The 14353-nt window shown below is 46.0% G+C and overlaps 1 protein-coding gene across 6 annotated transcripts in view; it reads right to left on the bottom strand.

The window, feature by feature from the left end:
* Positions 1 to 14353, bottom strand: part of PROM1 (prominin 1) — a 342522-nt gene that overhangs the window by 242242 nt on the left and 85927 nt on the right. The window lies entirely within an intron of this gene.

Here is a 14353-nt window from a genome sequence, read left to right as displayed (position 1 = left end):
CTATTGCACGTGTGCGATATCGATAGAAAATGACCCCACTTTGAAGCACTGTGAAAAGTGGAATATAAATCTAAATAAATAAAAGAGTAAACCATATATTTGAACAGGAATAGTCATGAACTTCTCCCCAGATGTGCTTTTAAAACCTACCTGCACACTTTATAAAATAGCACGTGCGTTTATGGGTGCATGTGCAACCCTTTTTAAAATCTACCCGACAGGTAAGCAGATTTTGAAAACATCCTCACTTGCAGGCCATAGCCTGTTTTACCAATTGGTCCACCAGTTTGCCTTATCTATCTCAAAGTCATCCAGACCCTTCTGGTTCTTCATCCTGCACTCCTCCAAGTTGACCCAGATCCCTCACCCTGCCATGTTAGGCCTAAAAAGCAATTTCTCCAGATTTAACCTCACCAGGAGTGGCAGAGGCTAACAAGCAGCTGAGTGCTGAGGTAGCTGCTTTTAAAATACAGTTATACAGTTATGCATGTAACTGCTGGCACTACCCAGAATGCCCATGCCCTGCCCCCAACTCCATCCTGTTTCTTTTACTCACACATGCGTATATACATGCATAATTTCTGGCTTTTAAAATATGCATTGCTTGCGCACAGCCAAGATACTTGCACATATGGGCTTTTTAGCATGAGCAACACTTTTAAAATTCACCCCTAAGTCTTCAGTGGGCCATAGAAATGAATGGGAAACATAAAATATTTGTTTCATTCATGGGACCCCCTGCATTCATTTTGGGTGACCACAAATGAAACAAACAGGGTCAAATTTGTTATGTTTAACCCATTTACCTCAAAACAAATGCACATCCTTAATAACTATGTAAAACCCACATCAAAGATATCTGCACTGTAAGAGAAATGTTCCATCTTGTACTCCATAAGAGTGGAAAGTTTTCCTGTGAAGATCTACCTCATGGCACACCCGGGGAGGTGGCAGTCCAGTGGCAGCAGGCCAAGCTGTGGGCCACCATCGGAGCCTAACCTGCTGGTGATCCACGGCCTCGCCTACTGTCAAACGGCCACCGATCTTCCTGCTTGGGTGGGGGAACGGAACCTGTGCATGCCCGGGCACAGCTTCCGCTCCTTCTTCCCTCCCCAAGCAGGAAAATCGATGGGCCATATGGCCCGCTGATAGAAGGAGGCCTCTGGGCCGTGGGGAAGCTCATCTCACCACAGCCCAATGATAACAGGGGACCATGATGTGTGTGAGCTTGTTTGTATGTGTGAATGAGTGAGAGCCTGGGTGTGTCTGAGAGCCTGTTTGTGTGTGCATGTGTGTGTGTCTGTGAGAGATCCTATGTGTGTAGGTGCAGAGTTCGTGGACCCTTGAGCCGGCTAGAGATGATGATGGTGCACTGTGAGTAGATCCACAGTGGAAGTCGTAGCCGGGAAGCGGTTCAAGTCAGGAGACCAACTGGAACTTCACCACTGGAAGCCCGAGGTCCCCCCAGGAGGAACCCGTGAGGACCCAAGCCGCTTGGACTTAGGTGAGGTCTCCGGGACGGAGCTACCCAGGAGTCGGTGCAAACGGCAGACAGTAGAAATCCAGGAGACGAGCCAAAGTCATGAGCCAGGAGACGAGCCGAAGACAGAAGCCAGGAGACGAGCCAAAGTCAGGAGTCAGGAGACAAACCAAGTCAGGAACCAGGAGACGACAAGGAAGACTGAAGAGGGAACAAGGCAGGAACAGGAAGGGACTGCAGCTAGCAAGACTCAAGCGAGCGAACCTCGTTGCAAGGCAAAGTGATGTCTGGCTGCAGGGCTTAAATCCCTGCCGGCGTCTGACATCTTCCTGGGGGAAGAGCCATCATTCCCACGCTGGTCCCTTTAAATTAGGAGCCCCTGCGTGCACGTCTAAAGGGGCAGGGCCAGCCAGAGGATGTCATCGGTGTCTCCCTCGCAGAGGGAGCACTGCGGAAACAGGCCAGCCAGGCCCGAACAGGCCCCAAACACGCCACAGCCTCTTGGAGCGGCTCCGAGGTAGGATGGGGAACCGGAGCACGGCCCAGGATCCTAACAGTAGGTGGGTGAGAATGGGAGCTTGAATGTGTATTATGTGTGGGTGAAAATGGGAGCTTGAACGTATGGTATGTGTGAGTGAGAATGGGAGCTTGAATGGGTGTATGTGTGTGAGAATGAATGCCTTAGTATGTGTCTCTGATTGTATAAAAATGGGAGCCTGGGTGTGAGTCTGTGTGTGCATAAAAAAGGGAGCCTGGGGGGGGGGGGTGAGATAGTGAGAGCTTGTGTGTGTGTGTGTGTGTGTGTGATAGAGCATATGAGTGAGAGCTTGTGTGTGTGAGGGAGTCTGTGAGAGAAAGCATGTGTGTGAGTGTGAGGAAGGAAGGGAAGAAGACAGTAGGAGAAGAGAGATACTGAAAAGGAATTAGGAAATGAGAGACAAGGGAAAAATGGGAAAAAGAGACCAGGACCAACTGATTAGAAAAATACAAATATCAGACAACAAAGGTAAAAAAAAATAAAATTATTTTGATTTTAGCAATCTGAATATGCCATCTTTGGGAATGTGCATTTCTTATATTTCTGTATTTTGCTCTTTCTTCAGTATTTCACTGTTCAGAGTCTAGTTTCTCAGGCTTTCTATTTTGGTTTTATCTGCATGTTTCTGTTTCTAATTTGTAGTCTCTTATTTCTAGATTAGATAAAGGTCAGTCTCTGTTTTACCTGTCAGGGCCGCCATCAGGGCAGTATTCTTGGGCCTGCAGTATGGGGCCCCAGGATCTACTGCCACATATGGGGGCCCGCAGCCGCCAGGCGGCAGGTGCGCTTGGGGGCCCAGACATTTTGGCTGTATGGGGCCTCAAAATTCCTGATGGCGGCCCTGTGTGTGTGTGACTGAAGTGCAGCATTTCTGCTCGCATGTAGTTATTTTCTCTGAAGTAGTCCAGTTTGTTCTGTTATTCCAGTAGGTGATGAATTAATGTTCTTGGGCCTGGTGTAGTATTTGCATTGCTGCGTTTTCATAAGGTTGCTGTTATTTGAATTTTGAGAGTGTATGGTATGGCAAGGTTCTAGATGTCTCTTTCTTTGCAGGAGTTTGTGTTACTTCACAAAACAGCAGCGGAGAGATATTTTTTGCTGAGGTGACACCAGAATTTGAAAATTTTTTTTTCATGTTAGTTGTATTGTGAATTGTCCTAGCTCTGCTCTGCACCTGTTCTGATGATTAATGCTATTTTATTGTAGTTATGATGATTTTTGGCTTTCTGCAAAGAGGATTCATGAAAGAATTCATTAATATTTGTTTTATTACATGATTGATTGGATCTGATTGTTTGCTTTTTAAATATATATTTGTGCATTTATAAACTGCAATAAATATAAAATAAATTAATACAGATTAATAAAGAATTTTTAATGCTGGTAAGTGTTTGAAATAATTGAGGTAAAATATTTTGAAGTTTCATGCATGAAGCATAATGGCTGTTGCAAACTACTTAGAAAGCCATTTTAGGGTGCAGTATATGGCATTATTTATCAATAAGAATACAACTAGTAGAGATGTGAATCGTGTCCTCGATCGTCTTAACGATCGATTTCGGCTGGGAGGGGGAGGGAATCGCATTGTTGCCATTTGGGTTTTAAAAATATCGTGAAAAATCATTAAAATCGTGAGCCAACCCCCTAAAACCCACCCCCGACCCTTTAAATTAAATCCCCCCCCTCCCGACCCCCCCCCCCAATGCTTTAAATTACCTGGGGATCCAGCGGTGGTCCAGAACGGCGGCGGTCCGGAACGGCCCCCTCAATTAAATCCTTTTGTCTTCAGCCGGCGCCATTTTGCAAAATGGCTGCCGCAAAATGGCGGCAGCCATAGACAAAAACGATTCGACGCAGGAGGTCGTTCCGGACCCCCGCTGGACTTTTGGCAAGTCTTGTGGGGGTCAGGAGGCCCCCCCAAGCTGGCCAAAAGTTTCTGGGAGTCCAGCGGGGTTCAGGAAGCGATTTCTTGCCGCGAATCGTTTTCCGTACGGAAAATGGCGCCGGCAGGAGATCGACTGCAGGAGGTCGTTCAGCGGGGGTTCCGGACCACCGCTGAACGACCTCCTGCAGTCGATCTCCTGCCGGCGCCATTTTCCGTACGGAAAACGATTCGCGGCAAGAAATCGCTTCCTGAACCCCGCTGGACTCCCAGAAACTTTTGGCCAGCTTGGGGGGGCCTCCTGACCCCCACAAGACTTGCCAAAAGTCCAGCGGGGGTCCGGAACGACCTCCTGCGTCGAATCGTTTTTGTCTATGGCTGCCGCCATTTTGCGGCGGCCATTTTGCAAAATGGCGCCGGCTGAAGACAAAAGGATTCAATTGAGGGGGCCGTTCTGGACTGCCGCCGTTCTGGACCACCGCTGGATCCCCAGGTAATTTAAAGCATTTGGGGGGGGGGGGTTCGGGAGGGTGGGGGATTTAATTTAAAGGGTCGGGGGTGGGTTTTAGGGGGTTTTAGTGTGCCGGTTTTCCTGCCCTCCCCCTTCCCCCGATTTACGATTTTTTAACGATAAATCGGGGGAATTGGTATTGTATCGTGGCCCTAACGATTTTTGACGATTTAAAATATATCGGACGATATTTTAAATCATCAAAAAACGATTCACATCCCTAACAACTAGTAGGTCTCAGACCTGCCTACCTACAGCACACCCATGTTAACCATGTGCCCACCCAAAAAATCAATTCTGGCTATACTACTGGGGCATCAGCTCTGTGTACCTTGACTACAGTTAATACAGAATAGCACCAGAACCTGGTAATTGTCCATACTATTAACCATTCTCTACTATCATGTTTTTATATTTTTTCTTCTTTTACCCACATATACATTTGTCATGACAACGATTCTTGAACTGAAATTTGAGAAAAGCCCCAGTGGTGATTCTCTCCCTTGCAATCTCGTTCTCCTACTGGTACTTTTCCCTTGCCATGTTGATGGCAGAGGAGGCCCAGCATAAAAAGTGCTGCCCTCTTATACTATCTACCTGTGGAAAAAAAGGATGGGATTGGGAAAGGATCATGCCATGACTGAACCCTGCATCCAGTTGCAGGGACACTGGACCATTGCCCTGATTTTCTCCCATCCCTGCCTCTCCATCCAAGGATGGCCCTGCATCTCAGTACCAGCACCTTTCTTTCTAGAGAAAAAAAAAAAGCACTAGCTTAATCTGAACCTGGGGATTTACCTAGAAAACAAGCAGAGATTCTTGTCAGTTGCTGCAGTGGCAGCAGGATCCCTGGAAACTGCAGTGTCCTGGGATTGTTTTCTTCTGTTTCTCTTAGCCTTAAAGGTACAGAGCTTATTTATTCTGGTAAGATCTTATCTTCCTTTATAAGGTCTCATCTACTATAGTGAATATTAGAAACAACATTGTGAGTGCTCATATTTGGTTGCTTTATTATTTATTACATATTTTGTTTTTATTTTTGAACTTTGTTTTTTTCAGATATTTATCGTGATGCTGTAAGAATTCCCCAGAGGCAGCCCATGAGCTGGCTGGCAAAACATCGCTCATGTTGAGATTTTTTGAAGAGAAGTTCTCAGACTTTTGAGAAGCTTTTTGCTTTCCAGATCTAAAAGATGCTTTACATATAAGATTATTTCTGAATACAATTATCATTTACATTAAGCATATTTTTATTGGTTATTGTTGAATTCGGGTGTTTTAGTGTGCCCTAGGGCCTCGGGCCAGCCCCCGATGGATCCAGGACCGAACCGAGGGCTGACGGTGTGTTCCACCATGGCTGACTGTCTGACCCTCTGCCAGGTCGGCAAGCTCCCATGGCCAACAACAAGATGATGTTGGAATGTGAATGGTCCTCCGACCATTCCGAGCCCTTTCGGACCTGCTGCATGGAACAGCATGGAGCAGCAGGCCTGGCCTGAGGTCAAGGGCAGATGGGCCTTGACACGTAGACATGACAGCAGACTCGATGCAACGGCATCGCGGACGAAGACTTAACAGCAGGATCGATGCAATGACATCGCAGATGAAGACATGACACCAGGGCTGATGCGAAGACATCCCAGACCAGTGGTCAATGTGACGGCATCAGGAACCAGACATATTACCAAGAGTGATGCAATGGCATCCAAGACGAGACGAAGAACTGACGAAGTCCATAGGAGATGAGAAGCTGGGCGGAAGCACATTGGCACTGTCTCTCAGGGCGCCCTACTCAGCCCACCCACGGGACTGAGTCACGGACCACCCTGTCCCACTGCGTGCCCTACACAGCCCGAGGAGGCTGGTCATGGACCACGCTGGGAGCAGGACAAGTGTAGGGAAGGATCCAGTCAAAGCAGAACTCCAACGACAAAGCCGCTGTCGTCCGAAGCTCCACCAACGGCTGGCAGGCCATGACGGCTCAGGAGCACAGGACACTTGTCCACCAGTAGGCTAGTCCACTCGGGCACAACCTCATCCGAGGGACTCCCGGCCTAACAGGTACCAGAAGGCTCAAGAGTGCTGAAGACGAAGACACAGGAGCAGGACATCAAGGAACCTGGAACATCAGGAAACAGAAGATCAAGACGAAATACCAGGACACCTGGACGGGGACCTCAGGCAACGAAGACGTAACTTGGCATGACGAGACGAAGCAACAAGAACTCCATGGAGAAGACAAGAAGACCTGACGGAGCTCTGGCAGGCAGGAGCCTCCACAGTGAAGCAACTCCGATGCAAGGCAAAGACAGACTGATGGAGCAGCCCTTTTATAGGGCTGGTAGAGGAAGTCCACTCCCTAGGTGGGGCCAGCACACTTCCTGTGCCTGGCCCTTTAAATCCAGAAGAGAAGTGCACGCCGGCGCCTAAGGAGCAGCAGGAGAGCTGAGCAGGACCGCAGACAGCGACCTGCACCGACGTCAGACACCAGGAGCACAGTGCTGGGCCTGAGGAGCAGGCCCGACTTCGGCAGCGGCTCTTGCCGCTGCAGGGAGCCCTGAGGGCGGCTCCAACTGCCAAGAGAGTCCCGGGGCTTGCGGCCTATGCCACGGGGAAGGTGGAAGTCGGCAGCGGCTCTCAGCCACGAAGATGGTGAAGTGAAGTCCACGGCTCCTGCCACGGCGAAGAAGGACATCCGGGGCAGCCTTCGGGCCACGTGGGCGATCACAGTCCGTGGCTCCGGCCACATAGGCAGGCTTGACAGCGGTGTCCTTGCCGCGTTGGGTAGGAAAACAGCGTGGGTGAGTGAGCCTGCTCGCGGGGAAACCCGCGGGCAGCGCGTTCATAACAGTTATTAGGTGTTAAGAAGATATTTGATGGTTGGATTAGCAACTGTATCAAAGCTTACTCATAGATGACTATGATTATTCTTCAAATTGAATCTTATTTACATCTTTTATATCCCGCAAATATAATTTCAGTTATTAGTGCAGCTTACAATAATACCATCATAAAATCTAGACAAGACATAAAACAAACACTCTACATTTAAAATATAAGCTAATAAAATAATCTTGGTAAAAACTTAAAAACAACTGTTCATCCATATTTAGTCAAACACCTGTTTAAAAAACACTGCCCCTTCAATTTCTTCCTAAAACTCAAGTAGTCAGCTTATAATGAAACAGGTTCCTAGTCTTATTTCCTGGAATCTAAATTCATGGAAGAAAGAAACTACATGCAAATTTTGAAATGATCATATCGGGGAATAAGATGTGGCTAGCTTGGATAAACAGTGGATCACAATGTACAACTTTGTGCATAATAGTTACAAATTTAAAGTGTTCTTAACTTAATTGGAAGTCAGTGCAATTGTTTCAACTGAGGGGTGATTCTATAATGATACACTATTCCCGTAGTGAGCCTTACTTTTCCATTTTGCACTTGTTGCAATACTATTAATAACCTATCAGAAAGGCTCAGAAATAATGACTTTCCCTAGTCTGATCTACTAAGAACCAGAGCCTGAAGAATGGTTCTAAAATTCTCCTTTGGGATATAATTTTTTAAAATGTCTTAATTGATGCAGTTTATTAAAAGAGGATTTTGCCACTATCCTAATATGATACTTCAGTGTTATCCTGGAATCTAACAGAACCCCTAAATCACATATTTCCCACACAAATAGGAAAGATGCATCATTTATGTTTTAGCACTAGCAACTTTTCAGGTACAGTTCTTTCTAGCCATAAAATTATTGATTTTTGCGTAATTTAGAGCCAGCCTATTTTTATACATTAGAACTTGCCATACTGGATCAGACCAAGGGTCCATCAAGCCCAGTATCCCGTTTCCAGCAGTGGCCAATCTAGGTCACAAGTGCCTGGCAAGTCTCAAACAGTAAATAGATCTCAAGTTGTTATTGTGCCATTTCTTAAGTCTACGTGGTTAATAACATTTTATTGATCTCTCCTGCAGGAACTTGTCCAAACCTTTTTTAAACTCCACTACATCCTTGGGCAATGAATTCAAGAGCTTAATTTTGTGTTGAGTGAAAAAGAATTGTCTCCAGTTTTGTTTTAAATATGCTACTTATTAACTTTATGAAGTGTTCCCTAGTCTTTGTATTTTTTGAAAGAGTAAATAATCAATTTACTTTTATCTGTTCTATTCCACTTATGATTTTATAGAACCGTATCATATCTCCCCTCAGTTGTCTCTTCTCCAAGCTGAACAGACCCAAATTCTTTAGCCTTTCCTCACAGGAGAGCCGTTACATCCCCTTTAACATTCTGGTTGCCCTTCTCTCTACCTTTTCCAGTTCAGCTATATCTTTTTTGAGATGCAGCAACCAGAACTGCTCACAGTCCTCTAGGTGAGGCCTCACCATAGAATGATACAAAGTAGGGATGTCCAGGGGGATGCCATACATTGCATTCGGGATTCATCAGGGGGCAGAAACGTTGCATTCAGCAAGGGGGCCCCTGATCCGTACATGCATTAATTCTTATTCGTTTCCTGGCTAAAATTGAATTAAGTACAACCCCCCACCCTCCTGACCCCCCCAAAACTTACCAAAACTCCCTGGTGGTCCAGTGGGGGGTCCAGGAGCCATCTCCTGCACTTACATCCTCTGCTGCTGGTATTCAAAATGGCGCTGATAGCCTTTGACCTTCTATGTCACAGGGGCTACCGGTGCCATTGGTCAGCCCCTGTCACATGGTAGGAGCAATGGATGGCCATTTTGAATACTGGCAGCCGACGGCCCGAGTGCAGGAGGTAGCTCCCGGACCCCTGCTGGACTTTTGGCAAGTCTTGTGGGGGTCAGGAGGGTCTCCCAAGGCTTGCCAAAAGTCCCTGGTGGTCCAGCGGGGGTCCAGGAGCGATCTCCTGCCCTCGGGCCGTTGGCTGCCAGTAATCAAAATGGCGCCGATAGCCTTTGCCCTTACTATGTCATAGGGCTACTGGTGCCATTGGTCAGCCCCTGTCACATGGTAGGAGCACACGATGGTGCCGGCCATCCATTGCTCCTACCATGTGACAGGGGCTGACCAATGGCACCGGTAGGCCCGGTGACATAGTAGGTCAAAGGCTATTGGTGCCATTTTGAATACCGGCAGCCAAGGGTGTGAGTGCAGGAGATGGCTCCCAGACTCCCCGCTGGACCACCAGGGAGTTTTGGTAAGTCTTGGGGGGGTCAGGAGGGTGGGTCTTGGGGCTGACTAGACTAAATAAGTGGTATCAGCTTTTCTGTTGACTGGAGCAACAGAACCAGGGTGTTCCCAGTTCTTTTTGAGGAGATCCAAAAGAACCTGGTGAATAGGGATGGAGGTTATTTCCTTGGGAGCATCCAGGAATTGTAACAGCTCCATCATTTGATGTCTGTCATCTTGTTCAGTCTGCAATTGGAAGGGAACCAATTCAGACAATTACTTCACAAAATTTATGAAGGATAGGTTCTCTGGAGGAGAATGCTTCCTGCTTTCAGTAGGATAAGGTGGCGATGGCAAGTCATCGGTGTCTTGAGAAGAATCGTCGGTCCAGGTGTCATAGGGATCAGGACCTGCCCCTCTAAGAACCTGAGAAGTACAGGACAATGGTATTTCTGAAGGTCCAGGTCTAGGCTCCGAAGGCAACGAGGGAAGTACTGGAGGCACCGATGAAGGCATCGAGGGCATCGATGGATGGATCGGTGGCGCCGATGGGCGCATCGGCATTGATGGTTGAGGCATCGGCAAAACACCCAATGGCGGAATGCGGAACGGTGTTTCTCCTCCCGATGACAGAATAAGCGGGGAAGGCACCAGAGCCATCGGTGACCCAGGATCCATCGGTGGAAAAGCGGTTATAAGCGCTTCCATCTTCAAGAGCAGTGGTGCCAATGCTGCTGGAATGTGATCGATGGTCAGTTCCGCGACTGGCACCGATTTCGGCACTGCGGGACCTTGGAGTCTGTGCATCGCCTTATCGATGGCCTCCTGAACCATCCGGTCCAGTTCTTCACGGAGGCCTGGAGCAAGCAGCCCCGGCTCCGGAAGGAAAGAAGGAGGCAGAGGCATAGCCGGAGGGACCACTGTTAAAGGTGGAGTCGCAGCTCCCTATCCCCTTTCGGATGAGGGTTGCCTCGGTGACCTGGTCGCAGAAAGGGTTGGTGCCTTTTCTGGACGGGGTTTCTTCGATGGCAGCTCGGAAGATGGAGAGGTCGATGGCTTTCCTTCATCGATGGTCCGAGACTTCCGGTGTCGATGCCAATGTTTCTCTCTCCGATCCCCTCGGTCCTGAGAGGGGGTAGAGGTAGTCGAAGGCCGAGAAGTCGTCGATGCTGGGCGGTCACTGGCCAGTGGCCGATACTGGCGCGAAGTGGACGGTGCCGGTTCAGACGACGTTGATGCAATAGACGGCGTTGGGGTTTGAGAACGGAAGAGAAGTTCCATCTTCTCCATTCTGTCCTTGCGATCTTTAGGTGTCATTAAGACACATTTGGTGCAGGTCAAGATATCATGCTCGCATCCAAGACACATTACACAGAATTTATGAGGGTCTGTTATGGACATGGTGTGAGTACAGGCCGGGCACTGACGGAACCCTGACGCCATGGCCTCTGAAAAAAATTGAGCCGTGGTACGGTCGATGGCCAGTAGGCCGCGAGGGCCAAACTCGATGGGAATCGACCGAAAATGGGTAAAAACTTACTAGAGTACTGTGGAGTCAAAAATTAGAAGGAGGGACCCCTGTGGGGTATGAAAGTTTTTAGTAATTCCGTGAGGAAAATTACTGTCAGGAATCTCTGTGGAGCTCCTTAACCCGCGTGGCTACTGCTGCGCGAAAAAAAGAAGACTGAAGGGGGACCCCTGCTGGCTGCAGGTTTAGTGCCATGCTGGGCATGCCCAGTAGGTGCCAGTCAAAGTTCTAGAAACTTTGACAAAAGTGTTCCGTGATTGGGCTCCATTCTGTGATGACACCCATATGTGAGGACTACCATCATGCTTGTCCTGTGAGAAATGGTTATTAAACTTGGCATACAATGAAAATACAGCTTAAACCCATTCAGGGCAGATTTTTTACCCACGGATTAACAGATACGCAGTTTTTGTCATTTTATTTTATTTTTATTTATATTGTATTATCTGTTTTTATTATAATGGAGTTGATTTTTTGGATTTTATAATGTTTTAAGTTTACTTTAAATCAGATTTCATTTAACTGTTGATTTGTTTGTGTTTGACTTTGAATTATGAATGTTTTATCTGTAAATCACCAAGACCATTGGAACAGTAGTCGATAAATATTTTATAAATAAATCATTAACTCATGAGATAGTGTATCGAAGGCCAAAGATCCAGCTGAATTAACAGTGCAGGAGCTCCTCAATCTAACTGATGCCTGAAAGCAGCAGTCAAAGACAGTAATAAAACTTTACTTCTATGATGTTTTCTAATTCCATACTGATTGGAGTCTAGAATTGTTACGTTTTCCAAACTTCACCTTCAACAATATCCAAAATGAAATTGAAGCTTTTCAACCTTGTCTAGAAAATAGTTAAACAACATCTCGCAATCAATAAGATATTCTTCAACTTTTTCACAACCAAAAACAGCTCTTTAGCTTGATTTTAAATCACTTTTAATCTGGGCAGTATAATAATTCCTTTTTGCTTTTTACACTAATCTGTTATAATCTTTCAGTACTATTATGAGCACTTCTTTGTCCTCTTCCTTTTTCTTTTTTCAAAAAAGGCATTCTTTTCTCTGCATTTCTTGCCTTTAAACATTTAATTCATAACTAAACCAGAGAATATAAGATGATTTAGCTTTTTGTTGTTTCATCTTCAACCTAATCATGAATTCTGGTTGTCACAGCATATCAGATTTCCACTAATTCATCAACATTATCAGTTTCTGATTGAACTATAATTTGCTTCCAAACATCCTTAAATAAATCTAGATCAACATTTGGCCTATAGACCTTATCATTCATACCCTGTGGACCATCCTTTTTATTTATCTATTTATTTATTTATTTGTATTTATATGCTGCCAATGCCAGGGCCTGCAGCAGCTTACAATAAAAACATATACAATAATATTACCCATCACGTAAAACAAATCAGAAATGAAAGAGACTATGCTGCGGCACATGCCATCAAGCAATATTTTTTAAAAAGCTTGCTAAATATGAAAGTTTTTAGAGAGCTCTTAAATGCCTTTGAACATTCTGTATGCTTGAGCTCCTATAACAGAGAATTTTAAAATATAGGTGCAGCAATTGTAAAAGCACATTTTCTAGTGTCAATATGTCTTGTCTGACAAAGAGTAGGCACATCCAACAAAGCTCTCTGAGAAGAGTGGAGTGACCTGGTAGGATTATATATCTGCAGTATATAATTTGGTCAGGGAAGTGAGGTAATAGCCAGTAATTTATGTACTAACATAGAAATTTTATATTTGACCCTCCACTGGATTGGAAACCAGTGAAGGCCAAACAGGACTGGAGATACATGAACCTTTTTACTGTGATCTGTGATGAGATGAACTGCAACGTTTTGAAGTTACTGCAATGTTTTTGTCATTGAAACTGGCAGGCTTATATACATGGAATAACAGTAATCTGTCATCATTAGAAAAGCTTGTACCACAAAACAGAAATCTCCAAATTGTAAAAATATTTAAGTCCTCCGCAACACAGGTCTAGATTTGGTAAGCTGTGATAAGGCAATATAGTGAATTAAATGGTGTGTAACTTGCGTTAAATACTGTTTATCACACATTATTACCATATCGCGGCACTATAGCATAATATTGCAGAAGAGTTTCTGCCCCTATGGAAATAAGCTGCTTTGCATGCATTTACGTACATAAAATCGCTTAATGTATGCAAAGCATCTTATACATAGGCAATTCTATATTAATAAAATAATGCAGCTGACTTTTAAAAAAAGTCATTCCCATTATTTTAACATGTTTGAGGGAGGTGTTGTTTTTTTCCCAAGGAAGCAACGGGATGCTAACTGGGTCCCTGATTGTCCCACAGGAAACTGTAAAGAACCAAAGAACCAAAGACCCAACCCCCCCTCCCAAAGTTCAGCAGTCACCCTGTGGGGGATTTTTGGAGAACTCGCCCATCTCCAGCTGCCTTCCGAAGTGGTGCTGAACCCTCAAAATTTAAAAAAAATGAAAAGGCAAACTACCTGGAGACAGCCTGCTCCCTTCCCCACCCCCTCCACGTTTTCCAGAAAAGTTCCCCCTAATACTTATGACCCCACTTCCAAGAACCCCCCATCAGCCCCCAATTCCTTCCCCCTCTTGCAAAGAATAAAATATTCCTGGGGTCTAGTAAACTCTAAGCCCCAGCCATAAAAAAGGAAACTGGTGGTCTAGTGGGATACCTCAACACTCCCAACGCCCCCCCCCCCCCATTACTCGAAACTTCCTCATTAGTGGCCAGTGGGGGCACAGAGTGCTCCCTAGCTCTGGGTCTGTTGCCACCATTTTTTTAAATGGTGTCAACTTGACCTTGCCCCTATCATGTGAAAGGAGCAAAGTCTGGGGACCAAAATGGCATTGACAGATAGGAATGTGCATTCTTGTCAAACAAGTTTTAAAAATGCAACAAATAAGAGCAATTTGTTTCATTCGAAGACCCTGAAACAAATCGAGGCCCCCCAAATGAAATATATGTTTGAAATTATTGCATTGGGCCTAGGTCTAGGCCCAAAGCCGGGGTCTCACCTAAAGCATAGGCCAAAACCCAAAGTAGGGACTGCGGCCTACACTCTAGTGCAACACTGGTGCTTCAGCCTAGGCCTAGGCCAGAGCACGATGCTGGGGTCTCTTACCTGATCTATCGGAGTATCCAATGGCAAGACTGAGTCTCATGCCAGAGCCCAGACGCAGGCCCAATGCCACGACCCGGACCAGAGGCTGGGTTCTGATGCTGAGGCCT

This window comes from Rhinatrema bivittatum, chromosome 1 (assembly GCF_901001135.1).
Source record: "Rhinatrema bivittatum chromosome 1, aRhiBiv1.1, whole genome shotgun sequence".
NCBI lineage: Eukaryota > Metazoa > Chordata > Amphibia > Gymnophiona > Rhinatrematidae > Rhinatrema > Rhinatrema bivittatum.
Note: the sequence above shows the minus strand (reverse complement) of the source record. Positions and strands in the feature narration are given on the sequence as shown.